This window comes from Giraffa tippelskirchi, chromosome 6 (assembly GCF_054371585.1).
Source record: "Giraffa tippelskirchi isolate mGirTip1 chromosome 6, T2T-mGirTip1v1.2.pri, whole genome shotgun sequence".
In the NCBI taxonomy this organism is placed as follows: Eukaryota; Metazoa; Chordata; class Mammalia; order Artiodactyla; family Giraffidae; genus Giraffa; species Giraffa tippelskirchi.
In genome coordinates, this window is record NC_137280.1 from 31,026,957 (window position 1) to 31,043,846 (window position 16,890).

The following is a 16,890-nucleotide window of genomic DNA, read 5'->3' on the forward strand; positions in this document are numbered from 1 at the left end:
GAAGTGGGATGGGACCTGCACCCCTGGGAGGGAGCTGAAAAAGAGGAAAGGTTCCTGCCCCCTGGGAATTCCCTCACAGGCAGGGAAACCAGCCGGGACAGAAAGGGACATTCAGAAGCTCAGAGAAGAGGGCAACAACTGGACTGTTGTTACAGGCAGGATGCAGACCTGGACACACGGTCATGTGACCACCCCGTGCTCCCCAGCCTGAGACCCGTGTCCACTGGTACAGACAGGGCTGAGGGCAGGAGCACAGGGTTTAGAGGAGAGACCCAGAGACAGGGCTGCTGTTGGCTGCCCAGAGACAGCCTGAAGGGGCAGGAGTGTGGTAAGGCCCCAACTGGGGGTGTTCACGGAGGAAGCCCAGGCCACCATGGAAGCAAGGCACGACTGTGAAGTGGCTAAGAGGAAGCAGGGCCACCATAGCAGCCTCTTTCTCCGCAGGCTTCCACACCAGCCGCTGCCTGGGCCAGCTCCAAAGCCTTCGCAGCGGTGGGCTTTGTGAACATATGCACACAGGGCCTGAGCTGGGGCCAGGGTTGAGCCCTCGCCATAGCTCCCACAGGGGGTGCAGGCGTGTGGCTCAGTGCATCTGCACTGCTGGCCCTATGAAAACAACATCTGAGGGACACCAGGGCTGACTGCTGGCATCCTCAGGGCTGAAGCGGGGCCGAGCGTGGTGCCAACAGCAGTGTGCTTTGTGAGCCCACGCAACACGTGACAGGTGACACAACAGAGCACACTCACAGGTGTATAGCTCCAGAAGAGGACCACTCAGTGGCTCCTCTCCTAGTGGGAGCACTTCAATCCCACCTGCCTCCCACCACAGCTCAGAAGCACAGATAAGAAATGGATCTGGGGGCTCCTACTCCAACAGTGAGCAAGCAGACTGCCCTCTGACAGGGCAGTAACAGCCACAGAGCAAAGGGGAGGCCCCACTCAACATCCAGTGCAGTCTCTGGTCCCCACACCAGTCACACCTCCTATCAAGGGAATAACGGCCAACACACACTGAGGAAAGAGGTGGCAGACATCCACGCTAAAAACAGCCCTCATACCAAAAATATTAAACCCACACAACCTACACAGAGACACTCCCACATAAAAATAGTCCTCCAAGACCACAGTAGATAATTGTTTCTTCTAAACTCACAGAGCAAGAGAAATATAAGTAAAACGAGGAAGCAGAGGAACTATTCCCAATGAAATGATCAAGAGAATTCCACTGAAAGAGAAAACAATAAAACAGATCTCTTCAGTCTAATAGACACTAAGTTCAAAAGGAGATAATGAAAATACTGAGTGAATTAAGGACTATTGATAGAAATGCCAATTACTATAAAAAGCAACTAGAAACTATAAAAAGGAAACAAGAAAAATTAGAGAAATTTCTTTCTGACTTACTTCACCTAGTATGATAATCTCCAAGTCCATCATGTTGCTGCAAATGGCATTATTTCATATTTTTATGATTGCTATTCCATATATGGAATATGATACTCCATATTTTATGATTTAATATTCAATTGTATGTGTATATACATATATATGTATGTATACACACCACATCTTCTTTATCCATTCATCTATATATGAATATTTAGGTTGTTTATCTTCCTGGCCATTGTAAATAGTGCTGCTATGAACATTGGGGTATATGTATCTTTTTTAATTATAGTTTTTGTCTGGATATTGTGCTCATAAGTGGGATTGCAGGATCATATGGCAACTCTGTTTTTATTTTTTGTATGTGGAATCTAAAATATAACACAAATGAACGTATCTACGAAAAAGAACAGACTCACAGACATAGAGAAACTACTATATAAAGGATGAATAAACAAGTATATAGCTTGTTGTATACCCTACTGTACAGCACAGGGAACTATATTCAATATCCTGTAAAAAACCATAATGGAAAACAATATGAAAAAGAATATATATATATATATATATATATATATATATATATATGTGATTGAGTCAATTTCCTGTACAGAAGAAATTAACACTGTATGAATCAACTATATTTCACAAAATTTTTAAAAAACTAGAGAACTCATTCACCAAGATGAAAGCTGAGCTGAAGGCAACAAGTAGCAGAATGAATAATGCAGAAGAATGAATAAGTGATGAATAAGTGATCCAGAAGAGAGAACAGAAATTACCCAATAATTTCAGACAAAAAACCAAATGAAAAAAAAAAATGAAAGTAACGTAAGAGACCTATGAGATAATATAAAGTGTGCCAGAAAGAAAAAAGGAGCAAAGGGGGATTGAAAATGTATTTGAAGAAATTACAGCTGAAAAGTTTCCAAACCTAAAGAAGGAAACAGATATCCAGGTACAGGAAGTACAGAGGATCCCAAACATGATAAATCCAAACAGACCTATACCAAGATATATTATAATTAAAATGGCAAAAGTTAAAGACAGAAGATTCTAAAAGCAGTGAAAGAAAAACAGAGTTAATTACAAGGGGACCCCCATAAGGCTATCAGCTGATTTCTCTACAGAAACACTCAGGCCAGAAGAGAATGGCTAGATATATTCAAAGTCCTGAAACAGAAAGAAATCTTCAAGCTAGGATACTCTACCCAGCAAGATTATCATTTAGAATAGAAATTCAGTTCAGTCGCTCAGTCGTGTCTGACTCTTTGTGACCCCATGAACCATAGCACGCCAGGCCTCCCTGTCCAACACCAACTGCTGGAGTCTACCCAAACCCATGTCCATTGAGTCGGTGATGCCATCCAACCATCTCATCCTCTGTCGTCCCCCTTTCCTCCTGCCTTCAATCTTTCCCAGCATCATGGTCTTTTCAAATGAGTCAGCTCTTTGTATCAGGTGGCCAAAGTGTTGGAGTTTCAGCTTCAGCATCAGTCCTTCCAATGAACACCCAGGACCGATCTCCTTTAGGATGGACTGGTTGGATCTCCTTGAAGTCCAAGGGACTCTCAAGAGTCTTCTCCAACACCACAGTTCAAAAGCATCACCTTCAGTGCTCAGCTTTCTTTATAGTCCAACTCTCACATCCATACACGACTACTGGAAAAACCATAGCCTTGACTAGATGGATCTTTGTTGACAAAGTAATGTCTCTGCTTTTTAATATGCTGTCTAGGTTGGTCGTACCTTTCCTTCCAAGGAGTAAGCGTCTTTTAATTTCATGGCTGCAATCACCATCTGCAGTGATTTTGGAGCCCCCAAAAATAAAGTCAGCCACTGTTTTCCCATCTATTTGCCATGAAGTGATGGGACTGGATGCCATGATCTTAGTTTTCTGAATGTTGAGCTTTAAGCCAACTTTTTCACTCTCTGAGATAAAGAATTCCTCAGACAAGAAAAAAACTAAAAGAATACAGCAATACTAAATCTATCCTAAAGGAAATATTGAAAGGTCTTCTCTAAATAGAAAAGAAAAATCTATAGGAAAGAGAAAGTCATAATTGGAAAATAAATCACTAAAATTAGCTGGTACACAGATTTTTTAAAAATCAAAAAATTTCTGTGAAAGTGATGAACAGCAAAATGATGAACACAAAGATGCAAAAACAGACATCAAAATCATAAAATGTTGGGGAGGAGGGTAAGAAAATGTAGTTTTTTTCCTAGAATGTGTCTGAGCCTACATGACTACCAGTCTAAAGCAAATAGATTTAAGAGGTCAACATACTTGAAAAACAGGGAAGCACAAATCAAAAACACAAAAGGTTCACAAAAACCAAAAAGAGGAGAACAAAAGCATAATACAAAAGGAAATCATCAAATCACAAAAGGGAAAACAGAAAAAGAGAGAGAGACAAAGAGTAAATAGAAAGAAAATACCTAGAAACTCTTGCAAATCTTCCAGTCTTTGAGGAACAAAATGCCACTCTCATTTCCCACCAGATATTGACTCCTCAGTTGTTGGGGCAGCTAGGCTGCAGCCTCAGTTGTTCAGTTCAGCGTCCATATCAAATATTATTTTCTCAGGGTACCATGATATAAGAAGAGTCAGAAGGCACTTTGTGAAGGACCAAGCCATGGGGAACAGTTCTATGCAAGGTTGGTGCATGCTTGTTTGCACATGCTGGGTCTCTATAAGTTATCTGAATTTTTAAGGAAGAACATAAGGATTTATCATTCATTTACTTATTATCAGGCACATTTAGCTGTATATTTTTCACTCCTCAGGGTGTACACAGAAATACTACAACCAGCATCCTATGTATTTGCTTGTCTCTGAAATCCCCAAGATGCATTTCCACCTTGATTTGAGAAAATTATAGCTCACAGCTATCCTCCCTCTCCATCTTCAGTTTTCTTCCATTTCCTATTTTGTAGAGCAGAGGTTCTTTACCCTGGCTGCATATTAAAATTATCTGGATGGCTTTTTTAAATGTCTGGAATCTGGATGTCACCCAAAATTTTGATTGTAAGGTTTGGGGTTTGGCATAAGCATCAATGTTTTCCAAAAGTCTGCCCCACCTCTCAGGTGGTTCTAGTGTATAGCCAGGGCCGAAATCTCTGCGGAAAGACTCCATCTTCTTCTAGAGTGTATACGATCAATTTCTCCATGAAGATTGATTATTTAAGACTGGTCAGTATCTGAAACCTGGAGGAACACTTGAACAGAGAGGCCACTTTGCAATATAAGAAGACAGTAGCCACCATTAATTCTCCTGAGAATTTTTGCAAGTACTCAAATGGAGACTAAAAAAAAAAATCTATATTTCTCCCCGCAACCCCCAACACATACACCATTACCAAATGCAGGAGTATGCAGTATAGCCACAGCTTACACGCCTCTAAGTAATAATGTGTTGATTTATAGTTTGCACAAATTGCAATAAATGGCATTTTCTGTTATGTGGAGAGTAATAGATTGTTCTGGAGTGAGTACAAGTCCATAACTCATTCAAGGGCTATGCTGATGCTATAAACTAAGCTCACCATTTAAGCAGCTAATCCATGGTGTTTAAAGCTGAGAATGGGTTTCAGGCTGGTATTCAATTTGGTGACCATCCATTATTTTAGTTGAAGCATAATTAACCTGATAGATATAAGAAGAAGCAAGAGAAATGTTTTCAGAGACTTTTCTCCTTTTTCTTCCCTTCCTAACCGCCCACTTTATCTCCATGTTGCTCTCCAGGATGGTTCATTTCCTGCTCCAGAGGCAGACTGGGAACAAGGAAAGGTTGTTTCAGAAACCACTGGCACTGCATCATTTCCACTGCTGAGCCATGAGTTAAGTGGAACAGGCTGGAGGCTGTTGTATTTGCCACATACCATCAGATCATTAGTCTATCAAAAGTTCAGTGGAAGTGAGTGACCAAAACTTAAGGCTGCTGGGGAAAAATTAGAAAAAAAAAAAAAACCTTATTGGGTTTGGTTTCCCTCACTTCACAGATAGATATTCTCTCTTTTCTAGAAACTATGCCTCTCTTCTCAGAGACAGAGATGAAGGAAAACCAAAGCAGAAAACCCTTGGACAAGAATCCCAAGTAGTCTTCACCCACTCAGAATCCATCAACTGAAACTAAGTCTTTTGAAAACAGACAATTCCTCCCCTACAGTTTGAGAGAAAAAAACAGTAACCCGTTTGTCTTGGCAAATGTCTGTGACCTCACTGCCCTAAAAGATTCTCGATGACAAGCTCTTCTAACTTGTCTATATTTAAGACCTAGCCAAGCGGGTGCTACTGCCTCAACTAACATCGAAAGAGTCAAGACCTTTACAAATCAGCTTTATAGAAACAGCCAATATATACAGGAATGAGTCTACATTCAAGAAGCCATGATGCCCTAGACTTATTTTTCTCAGATTCCATATTCAGATGAAAAAATTAAGTTAAATCATGCACCTTCAGCGATATTACATAATGATAAATGTATTAGTTCATCAAGAAGACATAACAATTTTAAATGTGTATGCCTCTAGCTTCAAAATACATGAAGCATAAACTGGCAGAATGAAAAGGAGAAATGGGAAAATCCACAATTTACCTAGAGACTTAAGACATTCTTCTTCATGTCGGCAGAACTAGTAGGTAGAAAATCAGCAGGGATATAGAATTGACTTCACCATCAACCAACTGAACCTAGTTGTGGGAGAACTCCATCCAATGGCAGCTGATAACATCCAAAACTGTCTTCAAAAATAGACAGTTCTTTTCGAGTTCACATGTAACTTTCACCAAGATAGAAAATACTTTGGGTCATAAAACAAACTTTAATAAATTTAAATGAATTGGAATCACACAGTGTGTCCTCAGATTTTAACTGAATTAAACTAGAAACTTTTTTAATAATTAGAGTGAACTTTGAGTTTTGCATAATTCCAAACTGAATTTGAAAAATTCTCTGCAAATACAAATAAAGTGCCCCTCCAATATATAAAAAAGAAAAAAAGAAATTAACTACAGAAATATGACAAGAAAGTCTTTCCACATTTGGAAATTAAAATTAAATTTCCAAATAAGCCATGGATCAAAAAGGGAGTCTAAAGGAAAATTAGAAAATATTATAAATATTTTGAATCAAATAAAATGAAAATATAACACTAACAAAATTTGTGTAATGTACTTAGAGCAGTGCTTAGAGAGAAACATATACAACTAAATTCTTATGTTAGGAAAGAATAAATATTACAAATAAATAATCAAAACCTCCAACTTAAGACAAGGAAAGCAAAGAAGAACAAGGGAATTAACGACAATAAAATTATATCAATAGAATTGAAAACAGAAAATCAATAGAGAAAATAAATGAAACCAAGAGTCGGTCACTTGAAATGGTCAATAAGATTAATCAGCTTCTACCAAGACTGAGAAAAAGAGAGGGAAGTCACAGATGACCAATATCAGTAATAAAATAGGAGGTACCACTGTAGGGTCCACGGCTACTAAAAAGAAAATGAGAGCAGATTATGAACAATTCTATGTATATAAATGTCAACTTATATAGAATTCTTCAAAACTCCAAAAAAATGAAAGCTCATCCAAGATAAAACAAATAATCTAAGTAGTTCTATGGTGGTGGTGGTTTAGTCACTAAGTCGTGTCTGACTCTTGCGACCCCATGGACAGTAGCCTGCCAGGCTCCTCTGTCCATGGGATTCTCAAGGCAAGAATAATGGAGTAGGTTGCCATTGCCTTCTCCAAAATAGTTCTGTAACTGTAAACAAAATTGAATCCGTCATTTGAAATCTTCAAAAGAGAAAAATAGAGGCCTCAATGCTTTCACTTGTCAATTCCACCAAACTCCAACTCTATACAAACTGCTTCAGAAAATTAAGGAAACATTCCCCAATACATTTTATAAGGCTGGCACTACTCTGATACTAAAAACAAATAAAATCAACACAAAGAAGAAGGCGGTGGCACCCCACTCCAGTACTCTTGCCTGGAAAATCCCATGGACAAAGGAGCCTGGTAGGCTACAGTCCATGGGGTCGCTAAGAGCCGAACACGACTGAGCAACTTCACTTTCACTTTTCCCTTTCATGCATGGAGAAGGAAATGGCAACCTACTCCGGTATTCCTGCCTGGAGAATCCCAGGGATGGCGGAGCCTGGTGAACTGCCGTCTATGGGGTTGCACAGAGTTGGACACCACTGAGGCGACTTAGCAGCAGCAGCAGCAGCAGCAGCAGCAGCAAAGGACTAACGACTAATATCCCTCACGGATAGAGATGTAAAAATCCTAAACAAAATGTTGGTAAGCTGAATCCAGTGATATATAAAAAGAATAACGTATCATGACCAAGTGTAGTTTATCATGGCAATGCAAGACTGGCCCTGTATTTGAAAATCAATTCAATCTACTATATTAACTATCTAAAGAGGAGGATGAGATAATTATATAAACTGTGCAGAAAAATCATTTGACAAAATATAACAACCCTTAATGATAAAATCTCTCAACAAACTAGTAACAGAAGGGAACTTCCTTAACCTGATAACAGGATACATAAGAAACTGACAGCTAACATTACACTTAATGATGAAAGAGTGAATACTTTTCTTCTTAGATCAGGAACAAAAACAAGAGAAGGATATGCACTCTTATCATTCCTACTCAGCACCATCCTGGAAGTCTCAGCCAGTGCAGAAAAGCAAGGAAAAGAAATAAAGGGCACATAGACTGGAAAGGAAGAAATAAAACTGTTCCTAGACAGATGAAATATATAATTGTCCAAACAGAAAATCTCAAGGAATCAACAGAAACTCCTAAAATTAACAATTTGGAGAAACAATGGAAACAGTGACAGACTTTATTTTCTTGGGCTCCAAAATCTCTGCAGATGGTGACTGCAGCCATGAAATTAAAAGACATTTGCTACTTGGAAGAAAATCTATGACAAACCTAGACAGCATATTAAAAAGCAGAGACATCACTTAGCTGACAAAAGTCTGTATAGTCAAAGCTATGGTTTTTCCAGTAGTCATATATGGATATGAGATTTCGACCATAAAGAAAGCTGAGCACCAAAGAATTGATGCTTTTGAATTGTGGTGTTGGAGAAGACTCAAGAGTTCCTTGGACTGCAAGGAGATCAAACCAGTCAATCCTAAAGGAAATCAGTCCTGAATATTCATCAGAAGGACTGATGCTGAAGTTGAAACTCCAATACTTTGGCCACCTGATGTAAAGAACTGACTCACTGGAAAAGACCCTGATGCTGGGAAAGATTGAAGGCAGGAGGAGAAGGGGACGACAGAGGATGTGATGGTTGGATGGCATCATCGACTCAACGAACATGAGTTTGAGCAAGCTCCGGTAGTTGGTGATGGACAGGAAGCCTGGAGTGAGTGCTGTAGTCCGTGGGGTTGCAAAGAGTTGGACACAACTGAGCAACTGAACTTACTAACTGACTTTATCAAGGTCACAGGCTGCAACATTAAGGTGCAAAAACTGATTCTATTTCTGTATAATAGCAATGTAAAGTTGGAAAACAAAAAATTTAAATGCCATTAATAACAACTCCACAAGAATTAAATACTTAGAAATAAACTTATAAAACACATAAAGTATCTTTATACTATACTATTGAAACTATAATACAAAATTCTGGTAAGATAAATCAGAGAAGACCAAAACAAATAAATAAATAGTGTTATACCATGTTCATGAATTGGAAGACTCAATAGAGATGTCAGTTCCCTTCAGATTAAATCATAGATTTAAGTCAATTCTAATCAAAATCTCAGCAGGATTTTTTTTTACATATAAACAAGTTGACTTTAAAATTCATATAGTAAGGCAATGGAGTTAGAATAACTAAAACAATTTCAAAAATGAAGAATAAAGAAAGAGGAATGTTTTTACAATTTACTATAAAGTCACAATAAGCAAGAGAGTATGGTATTGGGGAAACGATTAAACGGTTTCATCAATGGGGAAAAAATGGAGAACTCAAAAATAGATTCAAAAACATGCTTGTTTTAACAAAGGTGCAAAAACATTTACAGAAAAGTCTTTTCAATAAAAGATCTTGGAACAATTGATCATCTATGAACAAAAAATGTAAAAGTGAAAGTTTATTCACATGTGATCCAAAAATTAACTGAAAATGGATTACAGAGCTAAATAAAATGTAAATCTACAAAACTTGCAAGAGAAAATCTTTATGGTCTGGAGATAGGCAAAGAGGCCTGAAGTATGACACCGAAAGCACTATCCATTTTTTTAATGATAAATTTGTTTTCATCAAAATTAAAATATTTTCTTTGTGAAAGACATTTTTAAAGAAGATTAAACCAACTGCAGGAAAATATTTATAAGTCATATTTCTGACAAAAGATTAATATCCCAAATACAAAAAGAACTCTCAAAACTTAGTAAGAAAACAGTTCATTTGTTAAAAATGGGCAAAACGAACAGCACTTCACCAAAATGTACAGAAGATACAAAAATGGCAAATGATCATACAAAAAAGATGTTCAACATCATTAGCTATTAGGAAAATTCAAATTAAAACCATGATGAAATACCATCACTCACTTATTAGAATGGCAAAAATAAAAAATACTGACAATAGCAAGTGCTGACTAACACATAAAATAACTAGAACACTCAAACATTACTGGCAGGAATGCAAACTGTACATTTTGACAGTTTCTTATAAAGTTAATACACTCATCCTGGGCATTTACCCTAAAGAAATGAGAACTATATTCACACAACAACCTGTACAGAAAAGCTGAGAGCAGTATAACTACCAAAAACTGGAAAGAACATGAATGCCCATCAAGAGTTAAATAGATAAGTTGTTGGTACATCCTTACAATTGAACAGTAAAATAAAAAGAAATAATAAAAAGATCAATTAAAAGAATCATGCCATAACTTGGAGAATGGCAAAGGGAGTATGTTACATGAAAGAAACCAGTTTTAAAACACTACATACTGTAAAACTCCATTTTATGACATTTTCAAAAGGACAGAAACTATAGAGATGGAAAACAAATCAATGGTTGCCATGTTACAGGAGGGAGGAGGATGTCATTTAAGGCACAGCTCAAGCAAGTTGTCTAGGGTAAGCGATCTCCACCCTATCCTAAATGTGGCTATGCTTACATGAATCTATATGTGTTAAAAATCATAGAACTGTACACCAAAAAGAAGTCAATTTTCTTTGTTAATTTACAATTAATTTAAAAGCATGCACCTATGAATAGCAATGTGTATATTAAATAACAAATACGGAATGTTTTAAACTTTCCTTCTTTAAAGGCAGCACAAGCAATAGTACGTCCTTCCTTAGAAGTAAACTGAAGGACAACAATTAAACTAGTCTTGCCCACCAAGCCTGAATTCCATAAACCCCTGAGTTTTCTCTAACTTTTTGCCAATAGTCAAAATTGGCTACAGAGAAGACAGACTGTGTGGCAGACTCTGCTATTTGATAGAAAGCCTCAAGTGGTCTAAAGGCTGAGTTGCTCGGCCTTACCATGCAAGCCTAGGTTAAGAGGTTGCATAAACACTGGCACAGTCAAGAAATTAGACCAAAACTCCTCTTTTAAAATGGCAAAGCTCTGAAAGAGATATTCACAAACTTTGAACAGTGAATCACGACTGGGTCTGAATCAGCTCATCATGCGTGTCTCCTGGGACAACTAAAGAAATGAGAGCTAGAAAAATAGGAAAGAACAGGGAAAGTTCATTTTGAAGCATTAAGTACAGTTTCAGGAAAGCAGAGCTGAGTGTAATTCTGCAGCCAAAACAATCAGACGGTAGGCAGAAAAAATGGGCAAAAGACTTGAAAAAACGCTTCACAAAAAAATTCAGATGGCCAAGAAATACTGGAAAGGACACTGAACCTCATCAGTCATCAGGGAACTGCTGATTAAAACCACAAAGAGATACCACTGCACACTCCCCAAGTTTCTAAAACGAAAAAAGCGAACTCCTCAAGTGTTAGCAAAGACCTAAAGTAACCAGAACTCCCCTCTTCTAGTGGTGAATATATATCGATATAATCACTTTGGAAACACGTTGGACATTATCTACTCAAGCTGAAACATGTATATCCTGTGACTCGACAATATATACTTCCCAGGGATGTATATACTCAATAATAACGTACTTGTATGTTCACCAAACTACATGTACTAGAATGTTCATGGTGACTCTACCCATAATGGCCCTGGATCCATTTCCTATTGCTGCTGGAACAAATGACCGTGAACCACATGGATTAAAACATCACCAGTGTGCTAGTTTACAGTCCTAGAGGGCAGCAGTCTAAAGAGGGGTTAACTGCAGAAAATCAAGGTGTCAAGCTCTGGAGGAGCTAAGGATGAGTCTACTAACTTGCCTTTTCCAGCTTCTCGAAGCCGACGGCCGTTCTTAGACTGCACATTCAAAACGCATTCCAGGCGTAGCGTCACCATGATCGCTGCGGGCTGGTGGGCCGGAGCTGAAAATGTGAAACTCCACGCGCAGGGCACCTGCCGCCCCGTCACCGCGGTGGCTGCTGGGATGCGCAGCAGCAGCGAAGGGTCATGCTGGTAGGGCTCTGCGTGACCTTTCACCTGTGCCCCGGGTCCCTGCGGCTCTGCGTGACCTTTCACCTGTGCCCCGGGTCCCTGCGGGCAGAAAGTGAAGTCGGGCAGAAAGTGAAGTCGCTCAGTCGTAACTTCACTCTTTGCGACCCCATGGACTGTAGCCCACCAGGCTCCTCCATCCATGGAATTTTCCAGGCAAGAGTACAAGAGTACTGGAGTGGCTTGCCATTTCCTTCTCCAGGGGATCTTCCTGACCCAGGGATCGAACCTGCTTCTCCCACATTGCGCGCAGACGCTTTACCGTCTGAGCCACCAGGGAAGCCCTAGTGCAGGCAGGGTGGGACACAAGACTGGAAGCTAGCAGGCACTGGCCTTGGCTCCAGCTGTTTTTAAAAAATACATCGCACTCCAAACTTTGCTTCCATTATCATATCTTCTGATTTTGCTTCCCCTGCCTTTTTTTTTTTCTTAATTAGTTAATTTTTTTCCTTTGGCTGCAGCTGGGCCTTTGTTGCTGTTCGCCAAATTCTCATTGCAGTGGCTTCTCTTCTTGCGAAGCACGGTCTCTAGGTGCTTGGGCTTCAGTATTTGTAGAACATGGGCTTGTTTGCCCCCTGGCATTTGTGAGATCCTCCCGGGGACTAGGGATCCAACCCATGTCCCCTGCATTGGCACGTGGATTCTTAACCACTGAATCACCAGAAAAGTCCTGGCTTCCTCTTACCACCTTTGTGCTTACACTGAGCCTACCTGGATAATCCAGGAAACTTTGCCCTTTTCAAGATCTTTAATCACAAGTGCAAAGTCCCTTTTGCTTGGTAACACATTCTCAGGGATTAAGATGTGGGCATCTTTGAGGGAACCATTATTCTGTGTACTACAAACACCAGACAGGAAAGTACTCAATTTCCCAGCAACAGAAGAATGGGTAATTGCAGTGTAATTGCCCAATGTAATATTATGCAGCAGTGAGAACAATCATCAATGATTTGCAGTATTGTGAGTGAATCTCAGGAACATAATGCTGAGTCAAAGAAGCCAGAATGAGAAGACTGTAGGAGTCCTAGTGTATAAAGCAGAGAGAGGGAAAATCTCTGTATGGCAGAAGTCAGGATATAGTGATTACCCTGGATGTGGGGGTTCCCAACTGGGCTGGAACGTGAGGGGACTTTGGGAGATGCTGTTGATCCTTTGCGTCTTGATCTGGGAGCTAACTCATTGGGAAATGTGTCAGTCTGTGAAAAATCCATTAAACTATACCTGTAAGGTACACAAGCACTTTTCTGTGTGTATATTTTGCTTCAATGAAAAGAATAACACCTGTCATGACAAGATAGGAAGGATAGGGTCTTATGAGCATAAGGAGCCCTCCACTGCTGTAACTTGGTATAGTGTGGAAAGCTGAGGCTTTAGACTCAGGTGGGCGAGACCTACAATCCCATCTCTTTCACTGATTCTTTGCTTTTCTGCAGATTATTTGATCTTTTTGGTTTGGGGGTTCCTCCTCCAGAAAATGGGAATAATAATATTTTATGCCTAACTGGATGTGTTGCATATGTGAAATAACTTATGTGAAAACAAATGGAACATAACAAGGGCTGAGGAAATATGGCTTCTTCTCTCACTTTGTTCTTAAGTCTTTCTTTCAACAAAGCAAATACACATTAAAAAAAAAAAAAAGGAAAGAAATAACCCCCTCAGAAGCTGCACTTTTTTTTCATTTTTAGTGCCATGTTTAAAAATGTTCGCCAAGAACTTTATGAAAAGTTGTTCCACATCCTGTAAAACTGATTTTTAAAAAATGTTTGTTTCTTTATAAACACTGCCTATTTCTTTATAAAACTGCCAGTTTCGTTGTGAAGGTTCTTTAACAAAGATAAGCCACTTGAGATCATGAAAGCATCAGGTGTCACTTGCACGAGTCATAACTTCTTCAGGAAAAATTCCAGGAGCCTGGTGGAAATAGAGCCACTCTGCACTTCTTCCTACAAGGCAAACACAGCCTAGAGCATTTCACTTCTATCCTTGTGACTGGAAGGAATATCTAGAGACCAAACCAAACTCACATATCACTGGGCATATCTAGTCTTCCTTGCACTGCAGCAGAGCACGAGAAACAAAGATGAAATAAACGTAGGTAGAAATGGTTTTCCATGAAACACAAGAACATGGCATAGTTGAGATTGGAATGGAAATCTGGAGCCTGAGAGACCATTTAAAGAGTTTTGGGCTCTTAGAATTACTGTGCTTGGTCAAGGTCACTCAGACCCACATACAGTCTGGTTTACAGTCCTCTTCCCAGGGATTTTTAAGTCATGGTTTACATTTCCCATTGCAAGCCAGAATCTTTTATTTGCAAAGCTTAATTCTTTATTTGTATTTTTTACCCCCATTTTTATTGCCACTGGTGTTATTTCAACATCATTTAAATTTTGATCCCTATCTTGTACCCTCCCCTCTGCTGACTCCCTAGATTTCCCCATTCTACCTTTCCCCATGCCTCTCCACTCCTACTCCTCCGCTGGGGTTACTCCTCCCAAATACAGCCGTGTCTGCACCTCCACCAGGATGTTTGCCCTGCTTCTTGTGTCTGTATCTGTTCATCACACCTTCAGGGAAACCTGGATCACTGCGTTTATCACCACAAACTATGGATCACTGCGTTTATCACCACAAACTATTTCTTTTTTAATTTTGATTTTTTGTTCATCACAGATGTTTTTTAATCAATTTTTATTTATTTTTTGCCTTGTGACATGCAGGATCTTAGTTCGCCAACCAGGGATTGAACCCATGACCCCTGCTGTGGAAGCATGGAGTCTTAACCCCTGGACCGCCAGGGAAGTCCCATAAACTATCTGTCTCATGCCCTATATCATGCACTCCTTCAGCACAAGAGCTGTGTTGTTTACTTCTGCCTTCCAAGTGTCTAGTTTAGAAAGTGTTCTATAAATGTTTATTGAATGAATGAGATGGATGTCTGTCTATTGCCACCAGCTAGCGGCAGCAGTTGAAGTCCTCTTCCTTTTTTTTTTTTGGTATCTTCAGACGGACAGTCTTTTGTTATAAGTGCTTTCATTTTTAGCGTCACGGTGCGTTATTTGCCCAAAGAACTAATACCAGTAACTATTTTAGCCCTTTGCTCTTTCTTGTCTCTCCCCTCACTCAGAGCACATTTCTTACTGTACAACCATCTTGATACATTAAACCTCTTTCATCTGTCAAGTCAGTGATGTTAAGCCATGTACAGGAAAGAAATGAGTGGAAGAACTGCAGGTTACTGGTGAAGTAAGACTGCCTTATTCTTACCTTAACATCAGAAAAATTGCTTCCTGGCAGACAGAGTGACTATCCCATTCTGTTTATACAGAGATTTGTAATAGAAAAGGCTGAAGAGCTGTGAATGGTAACCAATCATTATGCATAGATACATTTTTCACTTTGCATGATGGTTGTTCTTTTCCTCATTCCCAATTAAAATAAAATCTAAATTTAAAAACTGTAAGTCATTCTCCTTAACAGTACATTAATACAAACTCAATTTTATAGGAAAGACAAGTCTTACCAGACAGGAGCTCAAATTTGAAAATAAAAGCAAACGAAGTATCTCTCCAAGTCAAGCTCCTATAAACTGTGAAACAGTATGAATTGGTGCTTGAAAAGGCAGTATTAAAGGAATGATCACTTTTCCCCAGTCAACAGCAGAGTAGTGATGAGGACAGTTTTTCTCTCACTGGGACTGAACCCTGGCAGTCTAATTTTGAAGCTCCTGCTGTCACCCGTGAAAGCAAGAGCAGTCCAAATGATCAATGCAAAGAATCCATAAGAACAGGTTGCTCTTTTCAGAATTTTAGCAATCACAGGGAGAAAGAGAGATGGGGAAGTCACGTGAAAGAAAGGCAGGGTCAAGGAAAAGTATTTTCAGGGAAGGAGAGTTTTGAGCCTGATGATAGCTTGACCGGAAAGAGCTAAGGGAGGAGGAGGAGAGATTAAGACGTGAGGCAAGGGGTGGGAGTGGGGCTGGCAAGTAGCAGAAAGTCCCCTGCTGTCCAGTCCCCCGCCAGAAGACTGTAATTCATGGAATCCAGAGAAGGATGGATGGACTTGACTCTGAAAGGTGGTGAGACTCTGAAACAAGGGAGAGAAGTGAGCAGAAAATGGATGAAGATAAAAAATAAATTTTATGTCAGAGACAAAGGAGATTGAGAGTTCACCGGTTTTGGCTTCAAGGATCTCTGAGAAATAGGAAGTAATTTCTTCTGTTGAGAGGGAAGGAAATCAAGGGCTGGGGTTTGCACAGTGGAAAAGGAGCTCAGAATACCTAATCTGAGGCACAAGGTATGGAGGTAAAAGAGATAAGTCTGAGACTTGCTGAAATTCACTCAAGACCACAATTCAGGAGCAATCTTACTTGTGCTCTGGTGAGCAAGGGCTTGAGAAAAAGGAGTTTGGTGCTTGACACTTTATTCTTTTACATAATTACTGCTTGATATGAGGGAGTTTATTAAAGCTCTCTTGCTTCATTTCCCCTATAAAACGAGTTAATAATCCTTGCCCCCTTCTTACCCCATAGGACTTTAACAAGCATTAATTACTGTCTTCAAAGTGTCCCAAGTGCCTTGGGAAAGCCCTGAGCAAGGACTTTCTTCATCATTTTTATTGTGACTGTGATTGCATTTCCCCACCCTCTGTTTAGAAATAAGTTGAAATATAATCTTAACAACTTCCTTCACTCAATTCCAAAATGCATTTGCTAAACTACCTGAAATTGGCCGTGGAGGCATCAGATACAAAAAAAAAAAAAAAAAAAAAAACTTCGAAATGTCCGGTGGCTTCTAAACTGAAAAGGAGAATTTTGAAGTTAAACCACAAATGGAATTGGCAGTCGTTTCAGAACTCA

General features: G+C 39.5%; 1 long non-coding RNA gene across 2 annotated transcripts in view; it reads right to left on the minus strand.

Annotated features, from left to right (window-relative positions):
• LOC145511652 (uncharacterized) overlaps positions 1–16,890 on the minus strand; it is a 450,792-nt gene that overhangs the window by 242,538 nt on the left and 191,364 nt on the right. Inside the window, exon 1 of one of the 2 annotated variants that reach the window (XR_014058025.1) lies at positions 11,801–11,955. The exons of the other annotated variant lie outside the window; for it this stretch is intronic. This is a non-coding gene — a long non-coding RNA (uncharacterized LOC145511652). Of the gene's footprint in view, positions 1–11,800; positions 11,956–16,890 lie in introns of those variants that run through there. 2 annotated transcript variants of the gene reach the window in all.